Source organism: Leptodactylus fuscus, chromosome 1 (genome assembly GCF_031893055.1).
Source record: "Leptodactylus fuscus isolate aLepFus1 chromosome 1, aLepFus1.hap2, whole genome shotgun sequence".
NCBI lineage: Eukaryota > Metazoa > Chordata > Amphibia > Anura > Leptodactylidae > Leptodactylus > Leptodactylus fuscus.
In genome coordinates this window covers 98,570,654-98,591,719 of record NC_134265.1, presented here as the reverse complement: position 1 = coordinate 98,591,719, position 21,066 = coordinate 98,570,654, and positions in this window count along the sequence as shown.

Genomic DNA, 21,066 nt, shown 5'->3' with positions numbered 1-21,066 from the left:
TGGGATCCCCAAGCAGACCCAAAAACCGGAAAGCCGGATGCAAGTGTGAACCTAGCGTAAGGCATACATTTTTTAAGCCCCTTTCTCCAAATACATAATGGAATATCATTTATTTAAGGGATTCTTACTGCAGGTTGATCACGATCAGAAAGAAATTCTCATTTTTTTTCTGACATTAGAAATGTTTCCAAATGCTTTAATATTATATTAAAATATTCTGCGGGTCTGTCCTGAATTTCATTAATATTCTAGTCAAGAAAATGTAGTCTCTTTCCTCTGTCTATTATTATACCTTATCACCATAATCTGTTTCAGGTCCATAACCAGTGCTTAAATATACAGTGCAAGGCTTTATTGAAGAATGCTGACATTGCTGGAGGCTTTAGTTATTATTATTATTATTGGATAAGCAGCACCGACTCCTCTGAACTTACAAGTAGCTCAAAATATGTAGACAGGCAGATGCCTCAACACTCAACTTTTCAGTTTGATATCTGACATTGAAAATAAGCACAGTTTTATCTGAAATAAAGACCACCCAAGTAATATGTTGCTTATATGTTATGTTATACAAGAGCAGATGTGACTTTGTGTGTTTGCCGCTATTGCATATAAAGTGATCCATCAGAAAATGATGCCATGCGTGAAAATTAGAATCCTTTCTAGCAAAGTTACTTTTACATGAATAAATAAAGTATAGCATCAATTACAGTGTGTGGGTGGTAAATTGCCATAGAAACTGACATGAATTGGTTTATGATGAGTTAACAAAATGCTCAAGTTATTTTCTTTAAAAACATTCAGTCCATCAATATTGATATATAAAGCTCATGTAGAGTTTCTCCTCGTGGTTTCTGAAGGAATAAAAGAATATTAACAAACAAGCACAAATGATTTTAACTTTTTACATACAAAGAGGAGCAGTGTTACCTACCAAGCAGCCCAAGCAATTGCATGAGACCCCATAGATCAGGGGGGGGCCTCACACTTACCAATATGAACATCATTTGTGCTAAAGGGGTAGTGTACTGTGCAAGAGCAATAAGGGGTTGGTATACTAAATGTGTTGGCATTAAGGGAGCAGTATACTATGTGTGAGGATAATAAGAAAATAGTATACTATGTGTGAGAGCACTAAGAGGGCAGTATTAAACGGGCACCTAGACATAACTTTGCTTGGGACTCCACAATTGCCAAATATGTCCCTGTCTACAAACATAAAACAATATAAGAGATAAGATAATCCTTTACTAGTTCCACCATGGGGAAAATCAGTGTGATACAGCATCATGGATAGTACAGTGGAATATAGCAAGAGAGAAACAAATACAAGCTCAAAATAGCAGATAGCGAGATATTAGGAGTCACAGCAACTAAAAAGAAAGAAAAAAACTTCAGGATCATTTAGTTCTCTGTGTTAAATGATGTTGATAATATAGCCTGACCACGGTTGGAGGAAATGAGGAGAGGGGCACAGCATGTAGACATAACAGGCAGAGTCTACATATGCAGGAATATATGCAGCTATCACGATAACATGTGGTAGTTCCTTTGGTAGGTAGTAGAATCTCATGCTCACATCTGGTAGTTCAATATCTTGCATCAGCACTATTGTTCCTTAACCACAAAAATACCCCCCCAAAAGTGCACCATTTTTCATTGCAAGCCCTCCCCCTTTATTCTTACCACTGTCATGTGTTCTAACCACCTGGAGAAGTCTGAAGCCATCCAGGGAGACAGGGTGCTGATTATTCCTCCATACTATCTGCTCTCTTACCATGCTTCCTTAACTCATTGGGGATATGGTAACAAAGGCTGTAACAAAGTCTCCATGTGTCCCCACAAAAAAAAAATTCCAGTCAGCCGACCACAAGCATCTTCCAAGCATAAACAATAGACACCAAAATATTTCCTTGAAAGAAGGAGTCCGCAATTTCAAGCAAGTTTCTCCTCCATGCTTTGTCTGCCTCTCGTTGTCTATGCTTCCCTTAGCTCATGGGTGGATGGTAACAGGGCTATAACAAATCCATCACATGTACACTCCATTCAGCCAAGCATAAACAATCAGGGTCGGACTGGCCCACCGGGGAACCGGTGAATCCCCCCGGTGGACCCCGAGCCCTGACTGAAAGTTTTCACTTTACCAATGCAGATGCATTGGTCGGGGCCTGATCGTTACCTGACCAATGCATTTGCCTCAACATACAGGGGCCCCAATTAGCTGATGTTGAAGCTGTACATATCAGAGGACAGCATGTGCATCTTCAGCATCAGATAAGGGCCTCTTCCTTCACTTACCTGCAGCTGCTATGCTGCTTTCCTATGAAATCTCATCCCTGATGCCCGGACTTCCTCCCTTCCCCTCCCCCTCCCCCTCACAGTGAGTTGTCTCTCACATCGTAGCTTGTGGGGAAGACAGGAGCCGTCTGCTGCAATGTTTCACTGCTGGAATATGTGAGTAAATTCTTTTGGTAAAATATGTATGTTTATCATGTACCTGTATATACAGTCCTATGAAAAAGTTTGGGCACCCCTATTAATCTTAATCATTTTTAGTTCTAAATATTTTGGTGTTTATAACAGCCATTTCAGTTTGATATATCTAATAACTGATGGACACAGTAATATTTCAGGATTGAAATGAGGTTTATTGTACTAACAGAAAATGTGCAATATGCATTAAACCAAAATTTGACCGGTGCAAAAGTATGGGCACCTCAACAGAAAAGTGACATTAATATTTAGTAGATCCTCCTTTTGCAAAGATAACAGCCTCTAGTCGCTTCCTGTAGCTTTTAATCAGTTCCTGGATCCTGGATAAAGGTATTTTGGACAAACAATTCAAGTTCAGTTAAGTTAGATGGTCGCCGAGCATGGACAGCCCGCTTCAAATCATCCCACAGATGTTCAATGATATTCAGGTCTGGGGACTGGGATGGCCATTCCAGAACATTGTAATTGTTCCTCTGCATGAATGCCTGAGGATTTGGAGCGGTGTTTTGGATCATTGTCTTGCTGAAATATCCATCCCGGCGTAACTTCAACTTCGTCACTGATTCTTGAACATTATTCTCAAGAATCTGCTGATACTGAGTGGAATCCATGCGACTCTCAACTTTAACAAGATTCCCGATGCCGGCATTGGCCACACAGCCCCAAAGCATGATGGAACCTCCACCAAATTTTACAGTGGGTAGCATGTGTTTTTCTTGGAATGCTGTTTCTTTTTGGACGCCATGCATAACGCCTTTTTTTTTTATAACCAAACAACTCAATTTTTGTTTCCAAAATGAAGCTGCCTTGTCCAAATGTGCTTTTTCATACCTCAGGCAACTCTATTTGTGGCATACGTGCAGAAACGGCTTCTTTTCATCACTCTCCCATACAGCTTCTATTTGTGCAAAGTGCGCTGTATAGTTGACCGATGCACAGTGACACCATCTGCAGCAAGATGATGCTGCAGCTCTTTGGAGGTGGTCTGTGGATTGTCCTTGACTGTTCTCACCATTCTTCTTCTCTGCCTTTCTGATATTTTTCTTGGCCTGCCACTTCTGGGCTTAACAAGAACTGTCCCTGTGGTCTTCCATTTCCTTACTATGTTCCTCACAGTGGAAACTGACAGGTTAAATCTCTGAGACAACTTTTTGTATCCTTCCCCTGAACAACTATGTTGAACAATCTTTGTTTTCAGATCATTTGATGTTGTTTTGAGTAGCCCATGATGCCACTCTTCAGAGGAGATTCAAATAGGAGATCAACTTGCAATTGGCCACCTTAAATACCTTTTCTTATGATTGGATACATCTGGCTATGAAGTTCAAAGCTCACTGAGGTTACAAAACCAATTTTGTGCTTCAGTAAGTCAGTAAAAAGTAGTTAGGGGAATTCAAATCAATAAAATGATAAGGGTGCCCATACTTTTGCACCGGTCAAATTTTGGTTTAATGCATATTGCACATTTTCTGTTAGTACAATAAACCTCATTTCAATCCTGAAATATTACTGTGTCCATCAGTTATTAGATATATCAAACTGAAATGGCTGTTGCAAACACCAAAATATTTAGAACAAAAAATGATTAAGATTAATAGGGGTGCCCAAACTTTTTCATAGGACTGTATGTGTACATTTGTGTAAAGTATGTGTCTTGTATACTGTGTGAGTACTGTATGTTTGTATACAGGTATATGTGAGTATATATAGTATGCTATAATAATGTGTATCTGTGAGTGTATGTATATATGTGAGTATATATAGTATTCATACATTCACATAAGTATATATATTATTTATATATGGCATATGAATGTATATAAATGTATATGTGTGAGTATATATGGTATAGGTATAAGGCCTGGTTCACATGTATGTTCGGTAATCCGATCAGGGAGTCCGCATGGGAACCCCGCCATCCCCCCAAACGGACTACTGATCGCATTAGCAAGCATTGTGCAGTGAAAGCACACGGACCCCATAGACTATAATGGGGTCCGTGTCCTTTCCGCGTGGTGTCTGCACGAGTCATGCGGACAGGAAAGTACATCATGAAATACTTTTCTGTCCACATGTTCCCTGAGGACTCCACACGGAAAGCACATGGACCCCATTATCGTCTATGGGGTCCGTGTGCTTTCACTGCACACCGCTTGCTAATGCATTCGGTAATCTGTTTGGAGGGGGATTCCCATGCAGACTACCCGATTGGATTACTGAACGCAGATGTAAACCAGACCTGAGTGTGTAGGTATATAGTGAGTGCAATCCCATCCACACATTGCACACATCCCAAACCTGGGATTGGAAGCTCATCTGAATATTTCTGGTGCATTCTGGGAAGAGGAGAAGAGTCGCCTTAATCTTATCGATTGCTGGGAATTGCTGGGTCTCGCTGGTTAGAGGACATCGCAACACTTCGTAGACAGCGTCAGATGAGAAAAAAAAAAAAAAAGATCATTCATCCAAATTTAATGAGCAACATGGAAGAGGAGAAAACCCACATGGTGAGCTGCAACACTTGCTATATGTTTACAGATCTGCCGGACCATAAAGCCAACTTCACCTGTATGAAATGTAAACTAGTGGCCCTTTTAGAAGAAAAAGTGCAGAGGTTGGAAGAAAGAATAGTGACGTTGAGAAGCATCAAAGAAAGTGAGGTCTTCATTGATGAAGCTGAAGCAAGCCTCCAGAACACAGTAGGGGATGAAAGTGCTAGAGAGCCTACAGTTGCAGAGACTGATGCAAGTCACCCGAATACAGTAAGGGAAGAATACTTGAGAGAACCTACAGAGGCAGAAAACTGGACACATGTGACCAAGAGATGCAAATGGTCACAAGGCCATCACCACTCACACAGCTAAGTAACCGATATGAAACTCTCATGCAGGCGGATGAAAATTACAAAAATAACCTATCAGCAAAAGAAGAAACAAAAGTCACCCAGAGACAATCAGGAGCAACCAGAAATGGTGTTGCAAAGAAGAAAAGAAGAGTAGTGGTTTTGGGTGACTCACTGCTAAGAGGCACAGAGGCAGCTGTCTGCAGGCCAGACTTAACCGCACGAGAAGTATGCTGCCTCCCAGGAGCAAAAATCAAGGATGTGGCCGATAGGATACCAAGCCTCCTCAGCTCCAAGGACGACTACCCATTCCTACTGATACATGTGGGTACAAACGACACGGCAAAAAATGATTTACCAACTATCTATAAAGACTTTGAAAATTTGGGGAAGACAGTGAAGGAACTGGATGCGCAGGTAGTATTCTCATCAATCCTCCCAGTTGATGGTCATGGCATCAGGAGATGGAATAGAATACTAGAGGTAAACACCTGGCTTCGGCCGGTGGTGCCGAGAGCAAGGATTTGGATTTTTGGACCATGGTGTGAATTACCTCTACGATGGACGACTCCTTGCTAGAGACAGGATACATCTCACAAAACCTGGGAAAAACATATTTGCCAGAAGACTTGCCACACTCATCAGAAGGGCTTTAAACTAGAAGAAGAGGGGATGGGAAGAAAAAAGAAAGATAAGAACATGCAGCTAAAAGACATACTAAACAAGGTTACTAGATGTGGTAAAGAGGACCCAAGACAGGATACTCAGAAGGAAATTACGAAAAAGGATGCAACAGAGCACAATCTGAAATGTTTTTACACAAACGCACAAAGCATGGGAAACAAACAAGGAGAACTAGAGCTGATGATACACAAGGAAAACTATGACGTCATCGGAATCACAGAAACCTGGTGGAACGACATACATGTTTGGAACATACAGATGGAAGGATAAAACTTATTCAAAAAGAACAGAACTAATAAAAGAGGGGGTGGAGTTGCATTGTATGTTAAAAAAGAACACATCTCCACAGAAATTACAGTTTTACAGAATGATAATCTACTGGAAATTATTTGGGTAGTAATTCAAGGGAAAAACAATGATAAGGACATCATACTAGGCGTTTATTACAGACCACCAGGACAGACAGAAGACATGGATGAGATTTTTTCACAGCAAATGACCACGCTCTCAAAGAAACATGAAATAGTGATCATGGGAGACTTCAACTACCCTGACATTCATTGGGAAACCCACAAGCCATCAAATGTTTATCCTCTCTAGCAGACAACTTCATTGCCCAGCTAGTAGAAGAAAACACGAGAGGAACATCCATTTTGGACCTAGTCCTAACCAACAAAGAGCACATGGTTAAGGGACTACGGGTAGCAGGGACACTGGGATTCAGCGATCATGCTATACTTGAGTTTGGGTTTGCAAGAAGAAGAAGACCTGAGAAGACACAGACTTCAAGGCTCTACTTTAGCAGGGCAGACTTCAAGAGCCTGAAGGCAAGGGTTAGCAGAATTCCATGGTGCAAAATTCTTAAGAACAAATATGCACATGAAGGGTGGGAAATCTTCCGTAGGGAAATCATTAAAGCACGGGAACTAACAATACCTAGAAGGAAGAAAAATGGGAAGCACCTAAAAATATCAGGATGGATGACCAAAAAATTACATAACCTGCTAAAAAGGAAAAAGGAAACATACAAAAAGTGGAAGATGGGAACTATACCTAAGCAAGAGTACACAGCAGTCTGCAGACTCTGCAAGACAAGCATCAAAGCAGCTAAGGCTGAACACGAATTGAAGTTTGCAAAAGAGGCAAAGAGTAAGGTAAAAAGATTTTGGGGATATGTTAAAAGCAAAAGAAAAGTGAAGGAGACCATTGGAGTCCTGAAGAATGACAAAGGAGAAACAGTTAACATGGTGGAACAGCAGGTGGAGCTACTAAATTCATATTTTGTATCCGTCTTCTCCCAAGAAACTAATGGAAATATCGACATTAATGGTGATGGAGATGAGGGGAAGGAGGACTCCAAGCTGACTATAAGCGAAGGTCTGGTAAGAGAGCACTTAGCCAAGTTACAGGAAACCAAGTCCCCAGGACCAGATGATTTACACCCTAGAGTCCTGAAAGAGATAGCAGAGGAAATAACAGAACCCCTTGCTATAATCTTCGGTAAGTCATGGGAAACAGGAGTGGTCCCTTTAGATTGGAAAAGGGCAAATGTTGTCCCCATCTACAAAAAGGGGAAAAGGGATGATTCAGGAAATTACAGGCCGGTAAGTCTGACCTCGATAGCAGGAAAAATCTTTGAGCAAATTGTCAAGGAACATTTACTTCAGTACCTGGATGGGAAGGCATTAATTAACCAGAGCCAGCACGGCTTTATGACCAATAAATCTTGTCAGACTAACCTGATTTCCTTCTACAACAAAATCACTGAATGGTTGGACCAAGGGAATGCCGTGGACATAGTATATCTTGACTTCGGTAAGGCATTTGATAAAGTATCACATAACCTTCTTATTGAAAAAATTATTAAGTATGGCTTTGACAAAAAATCAGTTAGGTGGATTCACAACTGGCTTAATGATCGGGCACAACGAGTAATACTAAATGGCTACACATCGAACTGGAAGAAAGTCAAAAGCGGGGTGCCGCAGGGCTCTGTTCTGGGCCCAGTACTTTTTAATATCTTTATAAATGATTTGGACGATGGAATTATTGGGGAACTCATAAAATTTGCAGATGATACGAAGATAGGAGGAATAGCCAACACTAGAGAGGAGAGAGAGTGTATTCAAAAGGACTTAGACACACTGGAACAATGGGCTGAGGCGAACAAAATGGTATTTAACAGGGACAAATGCAAAGTTCTACATCTGGGTAACAGAAATGTAAAAAACATATATAGTATGGGAGGAATAGAACTAAGTGATAGCATAGGGGAAAAGGACTTGGGCATAATAGTAGATCACAAATTCAACATGAGCCAACAGTGCGGTGCTGCTGCAAAAAAGGCTAATAAAATTCTGGGATGTATTAAGACAAGCATTGAATCTAGATCAAGAGAGGTCATTATTCCGCTGTACTCTTCCCTGGTCAGACCACACCTGGAATACTGTGTACAGTTCTGGGCGCCTCAATTCAAGAAAGACATTGATATATTGGAGCAAGTCCAGAGAAGAGCAACCAAAATGGTGGAAGGTCTGCAAACCATGTCCTATGAGGAGCGGCTAAAAGAACTGGGATTGTTTAGTTTGCAGAAGAGAAGGCTGAGGGGAGATTTAATAGCAGTCTACAAATATCTGAAAGGTAGTCACAGTGCAGAGGGATCTACCCTATTCTCACTAGCACAAGGAAGTACAAGAAGCAATGGGATGAAACTAAAGGGAAAGAGATACAGATTAGACATTAGGAAAAACTTTCTGACAGTGAGGGTAGTGAGAGAGTGGAATAGACTGCCACGGGAGGTGGTGGGCGCTCCATCAATGGAAATCTTCAAGCGGAATCTGGATAAACATATAGCTGGGATGATTTAGGAAAACCTGCACTCGCAGGGGGTTGGACCCGATGGCCCTTGAGGTCCCTTCCAACTCTACCATAAAATAAATAAAAATAAAAATAAATAAAAAGAAACATACACGGCAGACACATTGCAATTTCCAAAACTTTTTTTTTTTTTTTAGAAATCGCAGCATGTCCCTTATACCTACAGAAACACCTGCAGTTTCCCTATAGGTATATTGCTAAGTTCACACTGGGATTTTTGGTCCAGAACCTGAGATAGAGGCCGCCTCAGGTTCCGGACCAAAAATTGGGTAGCCGCGACTGAATGCCGGTGCAGTGCACCAGCATACAGTCACGCACTCCGCTCTAGATTAGGCCCAATGAATGGGCCTAGTCGGGTGGAGGGAGTGTATTCAGGCCGAATTGCGAGGCAAAACGGCCTGAAGAATGAGCATCTTGCTTCTTTTTCTGGGAGCCGGAACAAGCCGGCTCCCATTGATTTCAATGGGCGCCATCTTTTTGGTCAATATTTTGAGGCGGATAGGGCCTCAAAATCCTGACCAAAAAACCTAAAGAAAACAGAAAGTCCTCAGAGGAAACCTCTGTGGGATTTCTCCAATAAGCGCTGCAGGAAAAACTGATGTGTTGCCGCCAGGGTTTTTCCCGCAGCGCTTTTTGCTACTGCTAGCTACGTGGGGCTTTAGCCTAAGGCTGAGTTCACATGGATTTATTTGGTCAGAAATCCGTCCAAAAATCAACCTCTAAAAAAAGCCTCCCAATAGAAACAAATTCCTGACTCTGTGCGAACTCAGCCTTATAGTATGATGTTCAATATATTGAGATGATCAGGATGAGGCCCAACAGCAAGACGCAGCTAAAAAACACTGGAAAAAAATTGTGGCGTATCTCAATGTATTTTTTCCACAGTGTTTTTTCATTGAGCTTTTGATGCATTTTCCAGCACTTTCTCCCAATCGCGTAGCTGAAAGTAACCGGCCATGTTTTTAGAAGCGCACACATTTTAGAGTTTGTGGCTGTTTCACATCTTTTTTTCCTGAAATTTGTGGATGAGGTAAAATTGATTAAATCTCATTCACTTTGCTGATTCTGTAAAACACTTTTTTTTTTTTTCTGTAGTAGCCAAAGATGTGTTTCTGCAATGTGAGGTTTCAGGTATTTCTGGCCTATACTGAGCATAGGCCATAAAAAAGATTAACCCTGGACAACCTCTTTAATATGCCCCACACAGTTTAACTTCCCCTTTCTGCACAGAATGTTACCCCATCACTGCCCCCACACAATATAATATAATAATACATTATGGGGGGACCAGTGAAGTGGCCATAAAATATTTGGCCATGACAACCCCTTAAAACAGGTTGTCTATAAACTGGAGTAGTCACTGTGGTGGCCACCAGAGAGGTGTAAAAAAATAAAAAAGTATACTGACCTTTCCTTAGCACCCCGTTGTCCCCCGTCTGTGTTTGTTCCGTCTCATGGCTTCATTTCTGGAAATCCTGTACCTAATTGGTCTCAGTGTTCACATAAGGTGTAGGACTCCCAGCAAGGAGGTGCCAGTATGAGACCGAATGGACACTGGTGGCGCACAATGGAGCGCTGGGGACAAATGAGTATTCTTTTTTATTTATTTTTATTTTTTTTATTTTACACCTCCTGTCCGGCACATGAGTTGCTCCAATTCCTGGACAACCACTTTAAAGGATTTATCCATGTTTCTAATATTGATGGTCTGTCCTTAGGATAGGCCATCAATATTACATATGCGATGATACAACAGCCACGACCTCTGTAGATCAGCTTTTCCAGGACAGAGCAGCTACAGGTAATGGTAACATTTCTAGGAGCCGCGCTGTTCACTTGCCATACAAGGTGTAGCAGTAGGTTTAGGTAGTGCACATGGTATAGTGGGTGAGCGGAATGGCTCCTGACATGTTATTACCTTTAGCTGTCGTGTCTCAGTACCGCTGATCCGCAGGGTCCTGGCAGTGAGCCCCTAGAAACAATTCCACTGGTGGGCCCTAGACACCCCAGTCTGACCATGTAAACAATAGACACAAAGAAAAATAGTCCACAGGTTTTTGCATTCCAAATAGTTAGTTATTCATAGTTCAAGGGAACTTGAGTAGAGGATTCTTGAAGATACAGACAAAAAGACTGAAAAAGGAAAGATAAGGTTACTCTCAGCTTGGAGCCTCTGTATCAGTCTTCCATTCACACAGCACCATCTATACTGTAGTGGTATATGTTTGGTTTGTTGAAGGATGCAGTGGTAGCCTTACATTGATATAAGTCTGCTGCTATTCATTCACCTACTATTTATTTTTACTATAGTATGCTTCAAGCAATGTCCTCAGTATAGTTATACAGGTGCACTTCATACCATAGGGAAGGTATCCATGCACTAAGCTCCGCAAGGAGGTCCCATATGCAGTATATTGTTCTAATATCCTGAAGGATCTCGTCTTACCAAGCCACTTGGCACATCTGCAATCACCTTTCTTACCTTTCACTCACGTCTCATGAGTGGCTGGGCTCATATAGGATAATACAAAATGAGCTTTATGAATTTTATATATTAACCCAAGTGGGTCGGCACTTGCAACTCACATGTACTGAAATATGTATCAGAGGGTGACAAATAAATACAGTTAAAAGCATAATACAATACATAAAATAAAATGGAAATAAAAGATAGAAAAGGAACAATACCTACAAGAGTCTATAGTCTGTTCTCTGAAGCCTTGCTTCAAGGCTTCAAGGTACATGTTTCAGTCAGTAAAGCTTCAACCTGCTCACATTGCTTCCAGAAGTAGAACCTCCTTGTCTTCTCATGTGAGACAACATAACTCTACCCAGTCTCCTCCCAGAGTAATGTCATTAGGGATAGAAGCCCAGGCCTCCATTCTTTAAACCAAATAACTAAGAACAGTAATAATTATTTGCCAGCTGATCATAAGGTCAGGCTAGAGGTACGATGGGGTTTATGGTGAGGTCCACATCATGTAGAAATTAAGGATGACACACCAATATCTTTTGGGTAATGAGTTCAGTGTCTGGACCTTTCTCCTGCTCTCAACACTACCGGGTTTGGACTTTGAGCGTTCTGGTCCTCCTGGCACACCTGAGGAATTTAATGGTTAACTGTAGCATGTCCTCCTAGGCAAATATTATCAGAAAAGCATATTCCCTTTGAAGATGGGCTTGGAGACACCAGGTCTGGGTGGTGTATGTTCAGAGCTCTTTCAGTGTACAACTCCAGGATGGCTCCCTGCTGGAATAATGAAGTTAGAACAGGTATTTTAATTGAGCCATACACGGATCCTCAAAGGGCTTTGATCACAGAGCTGTCATCCCACATTCCTGAGCCTGAACTGGTTTTGTTAATAGGCACAAACGTCTGCACAGGTGATAACTTGCCAGAGCCAAACACGTAATTGTAAAATACATACCTGGGAGTCTCTTACCATCACAGTTAGATAGGGCATTCTTTTTAGATCTGCACTCCACAGTCATGGCATTGCTGACACCTGCAACTGTGGATTAAGAGAGACTTACAGAACACTATGAGAGGAAGACTACTTGTATGATATTGAATTTAATAAAAGAGGGCTGCATGTAGCTGCACCTATCAGCCTCTACCTATAAATGCATACGTCCATTGCTTCCAAGCCACAGTTCCTCATGGTTTTATTTCAGTGAAAAGAACAGGCCCTGTTATGGTGCCTGTTCTTTCTACCAAAGTAAACTCATGGGTCCTGTCCCCTAACCAAAGACTGCCAGTGATTCATGCCACAAGTCCTTTCTTTCTCTTGCTCCACATCTTCCTCCACATCAACATAATGCTCGTGGCTGTGTGAAGAAGGAGAGAAACAAGGAAATTGTGTGCTAATAATAACATGATACCAGAATTTGTGTGCCATCTATATTCTTTTTAGTTTGGACCTCTGGTAAGAGACTGGAGCAAGGAAGCCATAAGCCACCTGCAGAAGTGTAATCTTTCCCTGTGTCAGACTGCTGATAGACTCTAGGTATCTTGTAGAAAGTCAGTTTTGTTGTAGCTCTTGAAGCTACAGCTTGTGAAGAATTGTTAAAATTTTTAACCATTTGGATGTAAAAGAGTTAACTCCTCTATCCTCACTACACAGTCCAACCCAAGCTAGTTGTTTTTTTTTTTCCTTCTGTGCTATGTGCTTCTCTCCTCCCTATTCTTTCCCTTAACATAGTCAAATATTGTATCCTACTTGCCCACATACACAGTTCTCATGCCAAGATGCATCTCCTAATTCAGCCAATTTTGTGCACTCTGGGCAATACTGTCTGACCATCTGAATTTGAACTCACAGGGACCCTGTTACTTTTGTCTAGGTCTCAAACTGTCTCCATGCAGAACCACTGTAACCTTGTGACTTCCCCTGTGAATTCCTTCCCCTTAAAGATATTCTGCTAACTTGTGTCTCCTGTCTAATCAATCTAATGTGGCAACCTCCCCCACACAGATTTGGCCATCTGCAAGACTGGGTCACACATAGAGCTGTCCCTGGTAAATTTGGAATATTACTAACAGAGCCCCACACCTACTCCTCTCCCACCACTTTCCATTGCCTTCTCCTCCAAAGATAAACAAAGGGGGCAGGAGCTAAGAGTTCATGACTTTATGGAACCCAAAATACTTGATAATATTGAAATGATCTTTGTTGGGTCAGGTTAAAGATAGAATGAACTTGTCAGTAGGACATATATCCAAAGGATAGGAGAAAAAAATCAGGCAACTCACAACATCAGCCAGTCTTGGTTATAAGCATTTCGACAAGAGCACAACTGAGTAGATAGAGAAGGAGTCAGGTTGGACAATCATCTTCTATTTAATAACTTGCCTGCTTGGTTGGAGAAAGAAATAGAGCACATCTTGACATATTTTTCTTCAATTTCTTGTTACACTTGAGAGAAAAATGATAAAGTATTTTCTTATTGGTACGTCTGTCCATAGCAGCTGTAGTCTATTTAAACGTCAGCTTTAATGTCAAGACAACATGATTTGATGGACATGTCCTGTTGTCTTTAATTTTTAGGATTGTTTATTTTTCTGTTTTTCCTACAATGATAAAATGGTTTGCAAATAGAAAAACATATAAAAACTGTAACCTTCACTGTCAGTTTTCAGCAGTCTAGCCTTTGCAAAGGGAGTCTCTGTTTTCCTCGTATGCTCCCTCTTCATGGGCTTTTCTGTCAATTTACCAGACAGTTGCTGCTATATAAACCTCCAATTTACCTCCAATCTAGGACTTCCCTATGGTTCTTCTGGGCACCATTGCTTGTTCTCCTTTTAATCTATCTTCCTTGATGGCTTGATGTACCCTGCTCTTAAATAAACAGGGTTTTTAACCCTCCATGCCCTTGCCTATTTCAGATTCCCATGTTTAGGAGGCAGGCCGCCAATGTAGGACCATTGTACCCTAGTGCATTGGGGGTTTGCACCACACACTAATTTTTTAAATTTTCTGTATTGGTGTAATTGAATCTTTGGAGCTTTTACAATGTTGGCTTCTACTCATCCTTTTCTAAATAATTTGCCTTATCTAGCCTTGGAGCAATATCAGGAATGTTCATATTATATATACACCATGTATATTCTTATATATGGTGTAAAAATATTTTTCCAATATGTGCACTTTCCTTTCTGAAACAAGGGGAAAAGAAACTTTGTTTCTGCTAACAAAAAACAAAAGTAAAGCAAAAAACAAAAGACACAGATAATGCAAAATGATTTCTGATATTACATTAAAGAAATTACCGAAAATCTTGTTATTCATAGGTAGACAAAGATGAGAATTGTGTATCTCCCTTGTCAAACAGCTAATTTATTCTAATGTACGTATAAACTTACAAGAGGTTTTTCTATTGTCTATTGTCTTCATAACTCATGCGCCTCAAAACGACCTTCTCTTCTTATTCATTTAATGACATTGAGTAAATGACTTTCTTTCTGAAACTTGTTAGGATTCAACTAGAAGGAAATGTAGATTTTCTGTGATTAATTCAAATTGAACATGACGCACTGAAAAAAAGTGTAATTATAAATACAAGATTTGACCGATGAGTCATGTATATTAAATAAGATGCTTTGTTTTTGTTTGCTTAAGTTTTACTTACAAAGTTAGCTAATTATGAATATATCAGAAAAACTAGAAAGCAAAGTTTGGTAATTATAATTCTGTTACTTACAGAGATTCATATTTTTTCAGTTTTTTTCTGGTAGCCATTTTTGAAAAAGTGACAACAAGTAGTGCCAAAATATTGGTTGTCCCCTTTGTATGTAATGTCTCACAAAACTAATAAGGAATAGAGATGAGCGAACACTAAAATGTTCGAGGTTCGAAATTCGATTCGAACAGCCGCTCACTGTTCGAGTGTTCGAATGGGTTTCGAACCCCATTATAGTCTATGGGGAACATAAACTCGTTAAGGGGGAAACCCAAATTCGTGTCTGGAGGGTCACCAAGTCCACTATGACACCCCAGGAAATGATACCAACACCCTGGAATGACACTGGGACAGCAGGGGAAGCATGTCTGGGGGCATAAAAGTCACTTTATTTCATGGAAATCCCTGTCAGTTTGCGATTTTCGCAAGCTAACTTTTCCCCATAGAAATGCATTGGCCAGTGCTGATTGGCCAGAGTACGGAACTCGACCAATCAGCGCTGGCTCTGCTGGAGGAGGCGGAGTCTAAGATCGCTCCACACCAGTCTCCATTCAGGTCCGACCTTAGACTCCGCCTCCTCCGGCAGAGCCAGCGCTGATTGGCCGAAGGCTGGCCAATGCATTCCTATGCGAATGCAGACTTAGCAGTGCTGAGTCAGTTTTGCTCAACTACACATCTGATGCACACTCGGCACTGCTACATCAGATGTAGCAATCTGATGTAGCAGAGCCGAGGGTGCACTAGAACCCCTGTGCAAACTCAGTTCACGCTAATAGAATGCATTGGCCAGCGCTGATTGGCCAATGCATTCTATTAGCCCGATGAAGTAGAGCTGAATGTGTGTGCTAAGCACACACATTCAGCACTGCTTCATCAAGCCAATACAATGCATTAGCCAGTGCTGATTGGCCAGCGTACGGAATTCGGCCAATCAGCGCTGGCCAATGCATTCTATTAGCCCGATGAAGTAGAGCTGAATGTGTGTGCTAAGCACACACATTCAGCACTGCTTCATCAAGCCAATACAATGCATTAGCCAGTGCTGATTGGCCAGAGTACGGAATTCGGCCAATCAGCGCTGGCCAATGCATTCTATTAGCCCGATGAAGTAGAGCTGAATGTGTGTGCTAAGCACACACATTCAGCACTGCTTCATCACGCCAATACAATGCATTAGCCAGTGCTGATTGGCCAGAGTACGGAATTCGGCCAATCAGCGCTGGCTCTGCTGGAGGAGGCGGAGTCTAAGATCGCTCCACACCAGTCTCCATTCAGGTCCGACCTTAGACTCCGCCTCCTCCGGCAGAGCCAGCGCTGATTGGCCGAAGGCTGGCCAATGCATTCCTATGCGAATGCAGACTTAGCAGTGCTGAGTCAGTTTTGCTCAACTACACATCTGATGCACACTCGGCACTGCTACATCAGATGTAGCAATCTGATGTAGCAGAGCCGAGGGTGCACTAGAACCCCTGTGCAAACTCAGTTCACGCTAATAGAATGCATTGGCCAGCGCTGATTGGCCAATGCATTCTATTAGCCCGATGAAGTAGAGCTGAATGTGTGTGCTAAGCACACACATTCAGCACTGCTTCATCAAGCCAATACAATGCATTAGCCAGTGCTGATTGGCCAGAGTACGGAATTCGGCCAATCAGCGCTGGCCAATGCATTCTATTAGCCCGATGAAGTAGAGCTGAATGTGTGTGCTAAGCACACACATTCAGCACTGCTTCATCAAGCCAATACAATGCATTAGCCAGTGCTGATTGGCCAGAGTACGGAATTCGGCCAATCAGCGCTGGCTCTGCTGGAGGAGGCGGAGTCTAAGGTCGGACCTGAATGGAGACTGGTGTGGAGCGATCTTAGACTCCGCCTCCTCCAGCAGAGCCAGCGCTGATTGGCCGAATTCCGTACTCTGGCCAATCAGCACTGGCTAATGCATTGTATTGGCGTGATGAAGCAGTGCTGAATGTGTGTGCTTAGCACACACATTCAGCTCTACTTCATCGGGCTAATAGAATGCATTGGCCAGCGCTGATTGGCCGAATTCCGTACTCTGGCCAATCAGTGCTGGCCAATGCATTCTATTAGCTTGATGAAGCAGAGTGTGCACAAGGGTTCAAGCGCACCCTCGGCTCTGATGTAGCAGAGCCGAGGCTGCACAAGGGTTCAAGCGCACCCTCGGCTCTGATGTAGGAGAGCCGAGGGTGCACTTGAACCCTTGTGCACCCTCAGCTCTGCTACATCAGAGCCGAGGGTGCGCTTGAACCCTTGTGCACACTCTGCTTCATCAAGCTAATAGAATGCATTGGCCAGCGCTGATTGGCCAATGTATTCTATTAGCCCGATGAAGTAGAGCTGAATGTGTGTGCTAAGCACACACATTCAGCTCTACTTCATCGGGCTAATAGAATGCATTGGCCAGCGCTGATTGGCCAGAGTACGGAACTCGACCAATCAGCGCTGGCTCTGCTGGAGGAGGCGGAGTCTAAGATCGCTCCACACCAGTCTCCATTCAGGTCCGACCTTAGACTCCGCCTCCTCCAGCAGAGCCAGCGCTGATTGGCCGAATTCCGTACTCTGGCCAATCAGCACTGGCTAATGCATTGTATTGGCGTGATGAAGCAGTGCTGAATGTGTGTGCTTAGCACACACATTCAGCTCTACTTCATCGGGCTAATAGAATGCATTGGCCAATCAGCGCTGGCCAATGCATTCTATTAGCGTGAACTGAGTTTGCACAGGGGTTCTAGTGCACCCTCGGCTCTGCTACATCAGATTGCTACATCTGATGTAGCAGTGCCGAGTGTGCATCAGATGTGTAGTTGAGCAAAACTGACTCAGCACTGCTAAGTCTCTGCATTCGCATAGGAATGCATTGGCCAGCCTTCGGCCAATCAGCGCTGGCTCTGCCGGAGGAGGCGGAGTCTAAGGTCGGACCTGAATGGAGACTGGTGTGGAGCGATCTTAGACTCCGCCTCCTCCAGCAGAGCCAGCGCTGATTGGTCGAATTCCGTACTCTGGCCAATCAGCGCTGGCCAATGCATTCTATTAGCCCGATGAAGTAGAGCTGAATGTGTGTGCTTAGCACACACATTCAGCTCTACTTCATCAGGCTAATAGAATACATTGGCCAATCAGCGCTGGCCAATGCATTCTATTAGCTTGATGAAGCAGAGTGTGCACAAGGGTTCAAGCGCACCCTCGGCTCTGATGTAGCAGAGCTGAGGGTGCACAAGGGTTCAAGTGCACCCTCGGCTCTCCTACATCAGAGCCGAGGGTGCGCTTGAACCCTTGTGCAGCCTCGGCTCTGCTACATCAGAGCCGAGGATGCGCTTGAACCCTTGTGCACACTCTGCTTCATCAAGCTAATAGAATGCATTGGCCAGCACTGATTGGCCAGAGTACGGAATTCGGCCAATCAGCGCTGGCCAATGCATCCCTATGGGAAAAAGTTTATCTCACAAAAATCACAATTACACACCCGATAGAGCCCCAAAAAGTTATTTTTAATAACATTCCCCCCTAAATAAAGGTTATCCCTAGCTATCCCTGCCTGTACAGCTATCCCTGTCTCATAGTCACAAAGTTCACATTCTCATATGACCCGGATTTGAAATCCACTATTCGTCTAAAATGGAGGTCACCTGATTTCGGCAGCCAATGACTTTTTCCAATTTTTTTCAATGCCCCCAGTGTCGTAGTTCCTGTCCCACCTCCCCTGCGCTGTTATTGGTGCAAAAAAGGCGCCAGGGAAGGTGGGAGGGGAATCGAATTTTGGCGCACTTTACCACGTGGTGTTCGATTCGATTCGAACATGGCGAACACCCTGATATCCGATCGAACATGTGTTCGATAGAACACTGTTCGCTCATCTCTAATAAGGAAGTCTTGCTCTTATTTTTTTCAGCATCTTTAATCAATAACAACATGACAGATTTATCATTAGTTGCTAAGAAACTAATTCATGGGTGACAACCTAAATGTCTGCACTTCCAGTTGTCAGTATAATTACTACCTGGCATTTCCCTCTGTACTTTGCTGCCACATCTTTAGCACCTTAGTCATAAAAAAGTTATTGGCACAGATAAGCTACAGCATCGAAGAGTACACAGGGAAGACCAAAGATGAAAAAGATTTTTTTTTTTTTTTTAAAATGACCTTAATAGAGATGAGCGAACAGTAAAATGTTCGAGGTTCGATATTCTTTTCGAGTAGTCCCTCAATATTCGACTACTCAAATTGAATATCAAACCCTATTATAGTCTATGCGGGGAAAATGTTCGTTTCAGGGGTAGGCAACGTTCCATCAAATTATACTTACCAAGTCCACGAGTGAGGGTCGGGCTGGATCCTCTGAGAAGTCTTCTCCGTGCAGCATCCCCGCAGCGTCTTCCGGCTCTGAATTCACTCTGCCAGGCACTTGGCCTGGGCAGAGCCGACTGTGCATGCCCGCACTTCAAGCGTAGTGGCAGAGTGAATTCAGAGCCGGAAGACGCCACGGGGAAGCTACACGGAGAAGACTTCTAAAGGTAGGAGAAGAACCAGCGTTGATTGGCCGACTGTATAGCATTCGGCCAATCAATGCTGGTTCTGCATCGAACTTTTACATTCGAACAGCGAGCGGTACTCGATCGAGTACGAGTATTTCAAATACCGTAGTATTCATCTCTAGACCTTAAGGCTGAAGCTTGACGTTGTAGAAGCACAGCTTTTTTGTTGAAGATTTTGCTTTTTTTAGTTAAAGCAGGATCGAATTGACCAGAAGGTAGAAGTATAAGAGCTTCCTATATATTTCCCACTTCTTTTGTAGCCATTCTTGGCTTTGGCTCAAAAAACTGCAATGAAATCTGCAACAAAAAACCTGCATTTCCGCAACCTAAAACAGCTGCTCATAGCATTTCTCAGCTTCTGTTACACAAATGATTGATGATATAACCCACTTAAACTTCCTTCTCTCCTTGTCAATACAATACTCCTTGCTTTCTAAGTGTGAAGGTGTTTTGTTTGCTAATTGTTTTTGACTATAATTGTACTTCACTATGTTTATTGATTTCTGTCTGGCCTGACCCATTTTCTGAATTACTTGAACTCTGCCAGTTCTGACCTCGGACATGTACAACAACCCATAAATAATCACTTTTCTTTCTTTAGCTAGGAAATACCTATCTTCTTTCTGTTTCTTTTGAAGACTATTTCAGGAATGTGACCAGTGATACAACCGTCACTTTTGGCCACCATTATTGTGAATTTATCTCTAAAAGAAAATAAATCAGAATTCTTAAACAACTTTAACAACTGTAGTTTCTTCTGACTTACTGATATATGTCCATTTTGAAGTCTTTTTATACTAGTGCATCTCAATAAATTAGAATATCATCAAACAGTTATTTATTTATTTTTTAGTAATTCAATTGAAAAAAGTGAACCCCATATATTATATTGAGTCATTACAGAGAGAAGTTCTTCTTTCTGTTAATGTTGATGATTATGGCTTATAGCCAAGGAAAACCCCAAAGTCATTATCTCAGAAAATTAGAATATTATATAAGACCAACTGAAAAAAAAAAAAAATTAACACAGAAATGTTGGCCAATTGAAAAGTCTGTCCAGTAAATGCCCTCAATACTTGGTCGGGCTCCTTTTTCATGTATGACAGCATCAATGCAGCAATGTGGCATGGAAACAATCAGCCTGTGGCACTGCAGAGGTGTTATGGAAGCCCAGGTTGTATGATAGCAGCCTTCAGCTCGTCTGCATTGTTGGGTCTGGGGTCTCTCATTTTCCTCTTGACAATACCCAATAGATTCTCTATGGATTAAGGTCAGGTGAGTTTACTGACCAATAAAGCGCAGTGATACTGTGGTTATTACACCAGGTATTGGTACTTTTGGCAGTGTGGACAGGAGCCAAGCCCTGCTGGAAAATGAAAATCTCCAAAAAGCTTATGGGCACAGGGAAGCATGAAGTTCTCTAGAATTTCCTGATAG